Source organism: Linepithema humile, chromosome 1, assembly GCF_040581485.1.
Source record: "Linepithema humile isolate Giens D197 chromosome 1, Lhum_UNIL_v1.0, whole genome shotgun sequence".
NCBI classification, from domain to species: Eukaryota; Metazoa; Arthropoda; class Insecta; order Hymenoptera; family Formicidae; genus Linepithema; species Linepithema humile.
This window is the reverse complement of record NC_090128.1, coordinates 35,448,541-35,461,746: the sequence shown is the minus strand read 5'-3', so window position 1 is coordinate 35,461,746 and position 13,206 is coordinate 35,448,541. Positions and strand designations below refer to the sequence as shown.

Here is a 13,206-nt window from a genome sequence, read left to right as displayed (position 1 = left end):
TGTCGGTCACGCGTAAGTTTCACGAAATATTTTTCTCAAGCGTGCGCGATTAATATGAAAAAGTAGAACCTATCGACCGTGACTGCGGCTCCGTAAATAATGAACGCAGCTAATATAACTGCACTTGCTATATTACAACTATTAAGGGAATTACCGTTAAAGAAAGGACTAGCAATCGTTCCGTACATCCTGCCGGGATTGAATGACGTTATAGTCCGTAGTCACGTACCGCGATCGCTAAATAAGTCCGCTGAAAGAGTCGAAGACTGCTTCGGCTTCGTGATTCGACTTCTTACGGCAATTCCCAACATTCCGGTATAATAGCCACTTGTTCGTTGAAGAGAAAAAAATCGCCGACAAATCCGGAATGTCCCATATTTCAGAATGGCAACCCGTTTGCCGCTAAAAGCTCGGTAGAGCGGATAAGGAATGAGATATTTGTGTTGACAACGCGAAAGCGGTGATGTGCGTGAAGAGCACGCGGGAAATTACATTTGAGATCCTCCTTTCTCTCTTTCAATCTGTCTCTTTCTCTCTCTCTCCCTCTCAGTGCGTGTTTGAATGTGTTTTCTTGTGCTTTATTCCCTCATAAGCGACGGCGACGGAAGGCGAGATAATCGCAGCGCTTAAGCGAAGCGCGAAATTTAATGGAGCCGCAAAGTAGTTGTCTTTTTTGTCTTCGTTGCAAAAAACTGCAACCTTGAAGTAACAAAGTACATGCGCGATAGAAAAAATTCAGGAGATCAACGCACATTTATTCATACACATTATTGGCTTCACGGTTTTTATGTTATGCTATACGTGAAATTTGCGCAGTATTATTACACGCTGTTTTATTCTTATAACGTTATTTCCAGGCCGCGATGTATGCGTATGATGTAATTTTTAGTCGCCTACTCGGATATTACTTCCTTTGATTAAAAATAACCGGCGTTGTTAGGTAAATTTATTATGTGCTGAAATCAACTCGATTCCATTATGTAAAGTCGGCCGGCATGACGTGAGTTGGTTGGATAATAGATAATAAGCAAGACCGGCTTTTGCGAAGAGACTCATACACGAAGATAATTCAAGTGTTTCTATACAAAGTTGTTCTCGTCTTTCTCCTAATTAATACTCCGATGTACAACGTTGTGAATTCCGCAACGTTGTGAATTCCGCACAAGATATTTTAATGATAGCTAATATTATTAAATAATTAATTAATCTAATGTATTTCGCGAAAATATCCACGTTTTCTTCCTGTTTTTCATTTTCTTAAGAAAACTACGTATTTACGAGTAAGCAGCTATCTCGAACGGTTGTCCTTATCCCCTTATCATCGCAGCTCTTATCGGTACAGAGAAAACTGCAAATTGGAATGCTTCAGTAAGACTTGTACAGATGCGAAACCAGAAAAATGTGAAACGCAAAAATAGAACAATGGTAGAATAAAAAAAATCCTAGGAAGATTGTCCTATATTTCAGAGAGAAAATAGGATGTAATTTTATGAATCAAATGTAATAATAAATTATTATCGGCATTAAAGAAAAAAGTCCAAATGTTTTCGAGAAAATTTATACGCAGTAAATCAAAGATTGCTGACACATTTGAACGTTTTTGCGATAGTCCATAAAGTCCATAAAGTCTATCATAAAAAGGAAATATTTTACGAAATCTGTCCCTTAGAAAGGATCCCTTTATTCGCATAATCTTTTTGAGTAGAAATCGTCACGTGCGTGTCAAATATAACGACACATTCATAGAAAAGACTCGTCTGAGTCTCTTCTATAAATGGTACCGTTATATTTCATGTAGATTTACATTTTGATGTAAAACCGCAAAGATATTAACCTATACATATTAAAGTTTTCCTTCTTTCTTTGACGAGTATTGCTAGCGCTTTATACCGACAGTTTTCATTTCGTGTCGAACAATTTGCCGCGACAATCTTGAGAAATTGTCAGTTTTATTTCTTCAGCGTTTTCCGTTCATCGCGAAAATAGATGAATATTTGTTGACGATCGCTAGAGCTAAAAGGATTCCACACGTCGACAGCAAACCTTGGTTATTGCATCGGAACATTGTGCAATAAAGCGTTACACGCAGTAAAGTGCCGCATAAAAACGGCATCAAGCCGGCATCAAGCTACCCTTGTTCCTTAATCGACAAAAGCGTTTTTTTCACGAGATCGAGAAGCGGATGACCCTTTATTTTAGAGAAAGAGTGTATAGTTCCGCTGAACAATGAGGCTTGAAAAGAGCTGCGTGACTTTTTAGAACAATGATATTGTGAATTTTCTATACAGGACTCTGAAGTCCACTGAGTATATAGCTGAGTATTAAGTGAAAGCAATGAAAACTATTACTTTTCAGAGTGAAAAGCTTCGTTTTCCATCAGACTTCTCATTTAAAGTACATTTAAAATGTGCTTTTGATTTAAAACTAAATTAAAAATCATAATATTTAACAATTCTTCCATTTCAGCGTCGCAATTTCATCATTTCAACATTTGCACCAAATTCATTTACATTTAAATTAATTAACGTTATTGAAGAGCTACCTCTATAACACGGCTTTATTCACGTTTAGTGGTAGACAATAGAATATAATATAGTTTGTTCTACTGAGCAGCACTATAGTGCTCTTTCAGCACGGCAAGAAGTCAAGAACGTGAAATAATTCTAAATCTGCTACTAATCCTAACTAAATAAATATTATTTACCACTAAATAATTTTATAATTGTCAAATAAAATCTATATATTATAATTTATCATTTTTTATTTCACATAAATGTTGTGTGTGTTAATAATAAATGCATGCCATAATAAAAGCGTATGCTTTGAGCGTAAATATCCGCGGAAATAGAAGATCTGTTTTTGGCATATGTCGATACATCAATTTTTCATTGAATTATAACATTTTGAAAATCCAACGCGTACACTATTCATGAATAAACATGACTCGCTTATATATATGATACACATAAGCTGTTTAGGATATACATAATTATTATATTAGTACGCTAATGTGCGCACCTGATCAGCTGATCAATAGTGGTAGGTCGAACAAGGCTTACATGACTGCAGATTCTTAAATCAGAATCACTCGAGATGTAATCGCGTCGTGGATTAATAATTATCAATATCTTTACACAGAAAAGTCGTAGTAAATTGAAACAAATATTACATAAAAATTGAAATTCGAATGCTTCTCTAATAATTCCAAAAAATTCTAAATAATTAATTTAGAAAAATAATTATCAATTAATTACGCAAATAAAATTAATCTCTTTGGCGCGAAGCGTAACAATTACTATCGGCTGGCGTATACCAAATCCATAGATATTGTGCGCACACATAGATTAGAACGCCGATACAAGACACCTTCGTATTTAAAGTCAACTAGAGGGAAACCGTTAAAGCAAATTGGATTCTGCCCAATACAATAAGTCAGTAAAGGAATGTAGATAAATATCGAACACTAATAGGGTGCGGTATGCATTTCAGGATTAGCACGAAGTTGTTACCTCAGCGCACTCGGCCGCAGATACAAACGCGTCCAGTGGTAAAATACAAACATTGTTATATCCCCCGTGGGGTATATATTGCTCTGCGACAATTCCCATAAGTTTGCAGTTGTACGATAACAATGCAATTTTCAAACAAGCAGTCCGCATCTACGGATCAATCAGAAACCAGAAGAAAACTTAATGACGCAACGACAACCTTCGAATCGAAATATCTAGTTCTTTTAATATTTTCAAGATAAAGCGTTGTTTCAACTTCTGATAGCTCCAACGTTCCTTTTGTTCCTGGCAACGTTTCATTTATTATAGATATAAGATAAACGAGAAATGACCGACGTCAAAAGAGTATTTTCGCGTCCACGTTGTAATTAAACATAATAACAGTTATTCCAGTTAAATAACGTTGAAAGGGAATTAGTTAACTTATAAGTGAGAATAAAGCTGTAGCGGTATGAGTGCACCAAGCAAAACGGAATTACTCGGAGTTTTCCAACAGCGGATGTAATACGATATTAAAGTTGTTGTTTCAAGCGCACTGCACTACGTGATATCAGCATTATTTACCATTATTGTAATAATAATTTGTTGAGCGGTAGTTAGTACTTAAAGTTTAAAAAATAATAACAACAAGATTATAAAAAACAGAATTTTAAAGAGAGAGCAAGAGAGAGAGAGAGAGAGAGTATGTAATATCGCTCGCGGAGAAAACGCTCTTTAAGACGGAAGGAAACTTTCAAAGAATTATTGCATTTTCTCTCGGATATCTGTCTTTAGCATGTACCGTTTTCCCGACAGTATTTATAGATGATCAAGTTAGACAAAAAAATCTTTGTTTTTTCAATTCTGTAGGTGCTCTTATAATTACGAATCTGTGACAATGGTTTTACATAATATAACGTATGTGTGACAACGAGCTCGGCGTCATATCCATGTGGGTGCATTGAATCTCGTGTCCTCATTCCTTGGACACAGTGCCCGAGGAATATATCAATGCTCAAAAAAAAAAAAGAAAAAAAAAGAAAAAAGAAGAAGAATGTCATTCTCCAGCACCGATTTAGATATTGCTGGAAACGTCGTCGTATCCGCGATATATCTGAAGTCTTCAGGTCAAGTAAAATAATTATTATTGCGAACTTGAAGGGGAGAGCGACGATCTATTTTCACTCCCTCGACATTTTCTAAAATGTCACGCAGCACAAAACTTAAGTGGAATTCAATTAATAATATGTTTTTTTTTTACACATGAACTATTCCGCACGTGGCACGACGCTCATATTCCCCCTGAGAGATATGCAGGATAAAAATCGCGGAGATAACGCGCGTTGAACCGTACTGCGATTGCGTTATTGTTATATCCAGCACTGCACCGGCTTGTTTACGAATAACACGGGCAGAGATAGCGGTGGGCGCTTGGAAAAACCACGCGTTCATCTTTTCAGAAAGAAAACCCACAGGAAATGGTTGCCGCGAGCGGACGCGAGACGAAGGAAAAGGAGCGCGTGAAACGCTCAGATGAAACGATGCGTGTGGTACACGTAATTTTTTTTCTTTATCGTCTCGTCGGTCAACGGGAAACCCGTGAAAATAAAAGCGAGATAGCGATGCGAGAGTGCCTCTTCGCGCCGTGTTCCGTATCTCATAACACATTTTCGCGCGAAAACGATCTCATCTCGGACTACTCCAATTCGATTTATCGAAAAAATACAACCAAGGACATTTACGTTATTGCGAGAAATAGTTTCTTACGTCTATGATATGACATTTCGCAATTGCGTACAAAATTTGTATGAAAAACGAATAAGATTAATATTGTCGCTAAAATATAGAGAAATGGAAATAACTTGTAAAATAAAAAAGATTGTAAAAGAAAAATTTTAAAATAGACGTCATTAAATTAACTCTAATTCTATGTATTTTCTTCTAGCCTTTGCATGAAAATCATCATTGAAATCCCTCTTGAAGGAAACGTCAATATTTGCACCAATTCTGTTCTCGCTTTTCAAACGCGGAATTCTACATACATACATCGAAACGTCTTATATTCTACATTTTATATAAGACTTCAGTTACAAAACATTTTGCTTTTTTTTGTGATTCTATGCTGAATTTCTCGTATCTATGAACGTTAGGTATATTTACTTACTATTTATGCGAAAGACACGACCGCGAGCTATAAAGATTGACTTGCATCATTACCGAAAGCCGCTCGGTTAACGAAAACGTTGAGAAAACTCGATGAGCCTGCTTTATCAAATGATCTCCTATGCAGAAACGTATCGTCAGCAATACGGTGAGAAATCGATCGCTAAAGTTGTAAGGAAAGCACGGAGCCTCGATACAAATCTTTCAATTGCCTATTCGTTAGCATTCTGCATAATTGATCGCGCCGTTGAATCAATTGCGCGACATAGGACATAATGAACACATTTCATACCGAATCCTCGTTGATTAAGGAGAAAATGCGAATAAATAACGAAGTTCTTCCTTTCCTACGTAACTATAAAAAGGATTTTTATAGATTCCCTCGATATTTACGGCCTCTATAAATAAAAATAAGCGTGTGTCGGTGCGGAAGTTTATTGAAAACTTATATCACGAAGTGCGATTCTGTGCAGCTTCGATAAATGTGCAATATAGTAGACGATTAATGGATATCCAACACTGACCAAAGTGTAGGCGTGAAAAAAATCACGATACCGTCAGAGGGAGAATTATTCTGCGTTTAAAGCGGGTGTTTTTTTCTATCGAAGATAGACAAGCGGAGAGAGAGATGAAGAAAGTCGCGGTAGACAATAATTGATGAAAACCAATTACGCTTGGGGATATTCTGAATTTTTCTTGTAGTTGTTAATAGACTTCTCTCGCTTATACCGATTTTCTCTTCGGAGAATACAACAAAGAAGAGTTTCTCTCGAAACATGAACAGTTTTACGGCACTGTAATATCGGTGATTAAGTTCGGCGTTTACAGAATGCGAGAGAAAATTAATAGTTTCTGCATTTCCATTAATCATTAAATTATTTAAATCGAAGTCGAACGAGGAAAAGCTCCCTAAACAGTGTTTCATGGAAAATCGATGCCGTGAAATCTAACGGCGATGTGGAATTTATGGGATCTCGCAAATTAATCCGTGCTTACGTGCTGACAGATTACGAAAATGAAGGTAATCTAGGTCTGCCCGATGAGGATATATCTGGACTGAATCTCCTAATTACATTGAATTTGATTTCGTATTACAGTGCGCAATTAAACGCGAGAGTAATTTATTGCAACAAGAGAGAGAAATGAACCGAAATATATATCACAAAGTTATAAATAAATTAAAAATGTTATTTGAATTCAATTCTATCTTAACAGAGCTTTAAGTTAATATAAAAATCAATATTGCATTAATAATGATAGATATATTATATTTTGCATTAACATTTGCATCAAAAGTTCTTTTTCATTTTTCTATTTAATAGTGAAAGTGCGCAGGATACACGAAATGAAACACGAAATTAAGTAATCTTGACTCCAATATATCTTTATACGTCACTTGACCGAGCTATGAGGGCTGATAAGAATCCTTTTTACGAGAAAAAAGATTAAAAGTTCTAAAAGTAGATGAAATTAAAACGATAAAGTTTCATTGTAATAAATAAGATCTTGAAATCATTAAACGGATTGTTTGACAGCGAATTTAAGCAGCGACGAGCAACGTGAATCTATCACCGTCTTTTATCTCTTCTTTTTCATTGTCGTGTCATTAGAGCCGCTGAAAACTTCGTTTATCAAAACAAAGTTCCATTCTATCCATTTGCGTGGGGCTGCGTCAAAGTTTTTCATGACGTAAATCTTTCTCCACGAGTCGCTGTATATTTCGACGTACAAGACAGCTTGGTAATGGGATTTAAGTAAAAAATGAAATTTTTAAACAAATAATGATTTAACAACTTTACGACAAACAAATTTATCTCAGACAAAATTAAAGTTATTATAACAGTTGTGGTATTAATAATTTAGAACTTTGTTGCCCCTAAATTGTGCATTTTCGACCGGCATTATTGAGAAATAATTATCGCTAAAGTGCTCACGACAATTTAATTTTAAATCTGAAAATTTCATCCGTAATGTTATCATGACGTTGCCGGACCAACGTAGTTATTTTCCGGGATACTAACAAACTTGTTACAGGAAAATGCACTCTTTAGTGGCTTTCACTCTATCGACGTCTTCTTCGTTTTTTCTTTGGAACGCTATTAACAAATCTGAATCGACACGAAGCATGCGGCTGCTTTGGCGCATCCACAAAAACAAACTTCGCCTTTATCGAGAAAATAGCTGATCGCAGTTCGGAACGTCCAAGAGCCAATAATTCTTTAAAGCCCGTTATATCTGTCAGTCGCATCACTCGAGAGGAAAAGAGGGATGTTTTATCGTTGGAGTCGCAAATCCTGATTTAGTAGCAATAATACTTCCTCTTGGAATTCTCGCTTGACAAAATGGCAAAGTGTAACACGGTGAAATATCTTTCATCTTTATCCACTCTGGGATAATGCACGTTTATTCCTCTCTATTTTAAACCCCACTATTAAGCGCGATACGAAACTAACAGAGTGAGATTAATATCTCCAATGTCCTCTCGCGCAACCAATTGCATTATTTTCGAGCTGCTCCCGTGATGAAATTCGTTGCGTTCCGGCGTGAAGTAAGATTAATTCCTCGAACGTGCAAGTATACAAAGGTCGATAGCACGTTCAATCATAGACGCGTGCTGTACGGCCGTGTAAACAATCGGTCGCATTTATTATTTCGTGGCAATCGATGATTGATCGATCGGCACAAGTTGGCGTCATACCGAAGGATCAGGCGCCATTGATATGATGAGTCGAATATTTATGACAATTCAATTTGACACGTGCATATTTTTTAATAAATCTTTACGTCGCAGGTAATAATATCCTCCTCAGCTGTGCGGCGATCAATAACAAATAGATCACATAATAAAGTGTTCAATTCCAGACATGCTAATATTTTCTTTAACCGGAGAAAATCTTTCGGAGTTAAAAACGTTGCTGACTTATTTTTATTTTTAGTCGTTGCTGTTTCTTGTATAAATAAATGAGAAATAATAGATAAAATGTATTTAAACTCAATACAATATTCAATAATCGATCCTCAAATCTTTGACCCATAAATGTTTCTTCCTCGATAAGTCTTACGGATAGCCTGCACTTGAACGCAATTTAATTCCCGAACAATTTTATTGACGTATTTGCCGATAAAAATTGAAAGACATTAATTTTTGACAATATCACGAACCAAAATTTGAAAGGATTATTACCTTACAATATATTTATAAATTATGGCAAGACAATTACATAATATTATAATATTATATTGGAACACAAAGCTGTATTAAACTGTTATAATTCTTGATGCAAAAATTAAGCTGGAGACATATACTTCGCTCCAATTTTTTCCGATAGCGCGCGATTAAATGTTGGATTTAATCAAAAATATGAACTGATTGAAATACCATCGGTTTCAATCCTTGCCTAAAACGCCCTTATTTCCGCGGAAAAATCGAACATTTCTACGTCATTGGTCATAGTAGCTCATAACATTGTCTATCTCGACGGCTGATCGAAAGTAGCCTGTCTGTTCTATGAAATTGCTGTTGGAGTCCATTTTTTATGAGATACTGGGTTCAATATCTCTTCGCCTAGCGACCGGCAAAGTTTTACGTGCGTCGCGAAGTTTCGCGCTGGCCAATTCTCCATAGAGCGCCGCGCTACAAAGTTATTAACAACGACTCGGATCCCACAAAGGGACTTCAGATCAAAGTGAAGCGGGCGTACATTTTACTCGTGAGTGGTCGCACTAAGAGGCGGGATAAAAAATTCACCTAATGCCACGATTATACGAAATATTGGCTTTATACTTTTTTTTTTGGCCTTTCAGTCCATTACGCGTGTACGCGCATACTCGAAAAAGCACGCGTATTTATCATTTACATTCGCATTTTTTTAAACAAAACGTTATTATGTAAAAATTTCTTTCATACAGATTTTAGATATCGGTTTTTCTCTTTAGTTATCCTTCCGATTATTTCGCCCCGATAGTCGAGACTCGCCTCTTCGCGCATTTGTGCTTGCGGAAATTTGAGCCAATCGATGAATCACTAGACCCATGAGGTTTCACCGGTCAGGTTCGTTAATCTCGATTGGAATCAAGATCATGACGAAGGATTGCGTCGGATGTGCACCCACATCCCGTTGCATCATCGGGTTTCCTAATAATGCACCAGGATATTTTGCTCGCGTCCACAGTTTATGGACTGCATAATTCGTCATTGTAATCATTTCAAGTAAAACTTATTTAAAAAGAAAATTGTAACCTGAGCGTTAATTATCGAGTTACCGAATATTAAAATTTAAAGATCTGGAAATGGTAAGTTTCTTCGACTTCTATTTAAAAAAAAAAAACTTTTAATTACAAACCATGTATTACGAATCTTGCGACATCCTCCCTCCCTCCCTCCCTTTCTTCCCCTCCCCTCTCTCACTCTCTCTCTCTCTCTAAAAATAAACTTTTTCAATCTATTAGTAATTCTACGTTTTCGAGGAGGCGCGCTGTTATTATACGTATCTGCATTGAAGAGTTCAAAGAGATTTGGTTGTGCAAACAGAGTAGGAAAAATCGGAAATTCACTCTTTGAGGAGTGCTCGCAAACACGTTGCATGCGCACTTCGAGTACAGTAAACGTACAAAGGAAAAGTTTTCGTTTGCTCATTTATTTTCCTATTCGCTCACATTGAACTCGAGTTATTTGATCCGTGCAAAAAAAGCAATTTTGTATTTTGATAATGGCGTAGTTTATCATCGCGGTGCCTATCATCAAAGAATTACAACTAGATCATTTATTTTTTTCTACTGCTTTTTCTTTTTGTAAGCGAATATCGCATTGATGTAAAAATCGAAACCTTAAATTGGATCGTTCTATCCCTCTTCATAACCACGTATCGTTCAGAAAATTAATTATGAAAAATAACAAGCGAGAGAATATAAATTTACTGGTGTCACATGTGTGTGTGTGTGTGTGAATTAAGATTTATATTCATCACACACACAACATGCCACAACAAAATATTCTTCTATAGTATATAGATAGTCTAAAGTATATAGACATAAATATTCACAAACCTGCAACATGTAAAGACAAGTTTATATACTATAGAAGAATATTTTATCACACTGTGTCATATAATGCAAACTACTATTGCAACCGCTATTGTAACGCGGAAACTAAAACTTCTCCATTAATATAACACAAATTGCCAGGATATTTTAATGTTTTATAAATTTCCGTACAACATGAGAAATTTTCTACCTCACTAAATTTGATCAACTGTTATTTTTAATTAAAAAAAGAAATAAATAAAAAGGATATCGTAATTTAACGTGTGATGATTTATTTCACAATTTAATTTATTAATGTACAATGCTAAATTTTCGGAATAACTTTTATTTAAATATGTATTATATTAAAATAAATTAAATAATCAAAAATTTAATATCAAAGTTATGTAATAAAATGTAAAATTTATATGAATATATAAATTATATAATTTTATATTAAAATAAAAAAATGTGTAAAAAACTTTTTCTCAAAGATTTCTTCAAAAGAACATATATATATGTATATAATAAGATTCTGCAAACGTAGTTGTTGTTGTAAACAACGTGTAACAGTTACCTACATTACTTCGTTATGAAGAGTTTTTGGTTCTTTAAAATTTCATTTGCTTAAGAGATAAACCACAGCCGGTCCCGAGAAACCGTAAGCTCGAATACACTACTTCCGAGACGAGTAAATCGCACTCCACTTCCGGAATTGTCGCCCATCATCCCAGAAGTGGTTTCAAAAGCCTCTGGTTAAAATCTCCCGTCTTCGAACTTATTCGCGAAACTCGTAGTAAGTAAATGCAAGTTGCCTGCTTGTACAATGTCTATACAAATTATTATAATCAAGTTTTGCCTGCTATATATCTACTCTCATTTACTCCCTGATATCGAATATAACTTCAAGAATACACTGAAGATTACGCAGTTAGCGCACATTTCTTTTTAAAATTCTAATCAAATGTTCAATTAAAAGATTAGATTTGCAAGAGAAAAAATTTAAGCAAATTTTTTTTAATTTTTTGTGTTTTACAATGATAATTCCACGTCACGTTTGCATAATTTTTTTCCGACAATGGCAAAAGATGGAAACATGGAATACTTGAACAAGTTTGATAAAAATATAGCGTTCAAACTGTAATCTTATTGCGAAGGAAAGAAAAAAATCGAAAACACTTTGCACCAGTACTTTAAGTACGATTCAACGCATATTGAAGTGAAGAGTATAGCATAAACTTTGCTTTTCTGTAGGCGCCTGTCTACGTCAACCTATGAGAAGTTGAGAGGTGGAATGCCGCCGTCGTCGAAGTAAGCATCGATGCATATTGTATTATTCAATACAGTAACCAAGTCATTGGACACCGAGACTGTGTCCAGGTAGATATTAGATTCCAAACGTAGATGCTCTATGTTGCACGATATCGACCGTCTATCTATCTACTTTCATCGTATATTCTCGCCCTTCAAGATAATAACGCACTTATGTCAAGTAGCGAATTTGATTTTGCCCATCAACTTTACACTTTTATTTCAATTAAAGTAATAATAAATTTTTCGTAAAAAAAAGGAATAAAAGCAAAAAATTTCCGATCAACAATTTTTTCCTATTATCGAGGCTTTAAGTGCTAAACAAATGTCGCTTTTCAATTCACATTCAACTATAAACGCAAAATTGTCAGTATAATAAAAACAAAAAATTTAATCTTACCTCTAATTTTAAAAAATGCTCGCTGATCCGTGGTGAATTCAGCTGATTCTCTTTGAGCGCTAATTTCTTTGATACCACTGCTAAGAATTTATCGTACTGTTCAAGGAAAGAAAGAACTGCGATCCGTATCCGCGAAAGTTCACCACGTGACTGACGGGAATAGGTGTATCCACCGCAGCCGGGAAAAGCCAAACAGAAATCTCCTGCAACGCGCAGACTCGTTAGCAGAGTATATCAAAATAAAGCGAGATCTGTTCACCTAAACTACGCTACATTTTAAATTTCCTGTTTAAATTAATTTCGAAAAAATACAGAAAATGCAGTAAAGAACAACCCTCTTCATTATACATAACCAATATTTAATACGATTTTGTAAAAAAAGAATTAAATTATTTTAGAAACAAATTTATTATTACAAAATCGTTATTTTTCAATAAATATAAAACAATACTTTGCAGTATTAACGCAATTGTAAAAACATTTTATTATTGTCTCTTGTTTCAGCTTTATAACATTGCATCATTGTATTGCAAAATAAAGGTTATATTCTTATCTTATGTTTATTCAACTTATTTTTGCGCGACATTTTTGGAATAAAGTTTTTAAAATAAGTAATTCAATTAAATTTGTAAATTGAACATTAAGAAAAGCAATTAAGAACATAATAATTCTAACTAGTAATTATTTTAAAAATATTAAAACATCATTATTCGCCGTTCAAACAAGATACCATGATACACGATACAAGAAAACAATTTCAGAAAAATTGTAATTATGCATGACATTCATTAGGTTTGTATTTAATTAGGACTTGTGAATGTA

General features: G+C 35.0%; 1 protein-coding gene across 2 annotated transcripts in view; it reads right to left on the bottom strand.

The window, feature by feature from the left end:
* LOC105672694 (facilitated trehalose transporter Tret1-2 homolog) overlaps nucleotides 1-12,554 on the bottom strand; it is a 71,898-nt gene extending 59,344 nt beyond the window's left edge. For both annotated transcript variants that reach the window (XM_067355026.1, XM_067355029.1), the window contains exon 1: nucleotides 12,385-12,554. The gene's annotated coding sequence lies outside the window, so the exon portion shown is untranslated. The remainder of the gene's footprint in view (nucleotides 1-12,384) is intronic.
* Between the last annotated feature and the right edge of the window lie 652 nt (nucleotides 12,555-13,206).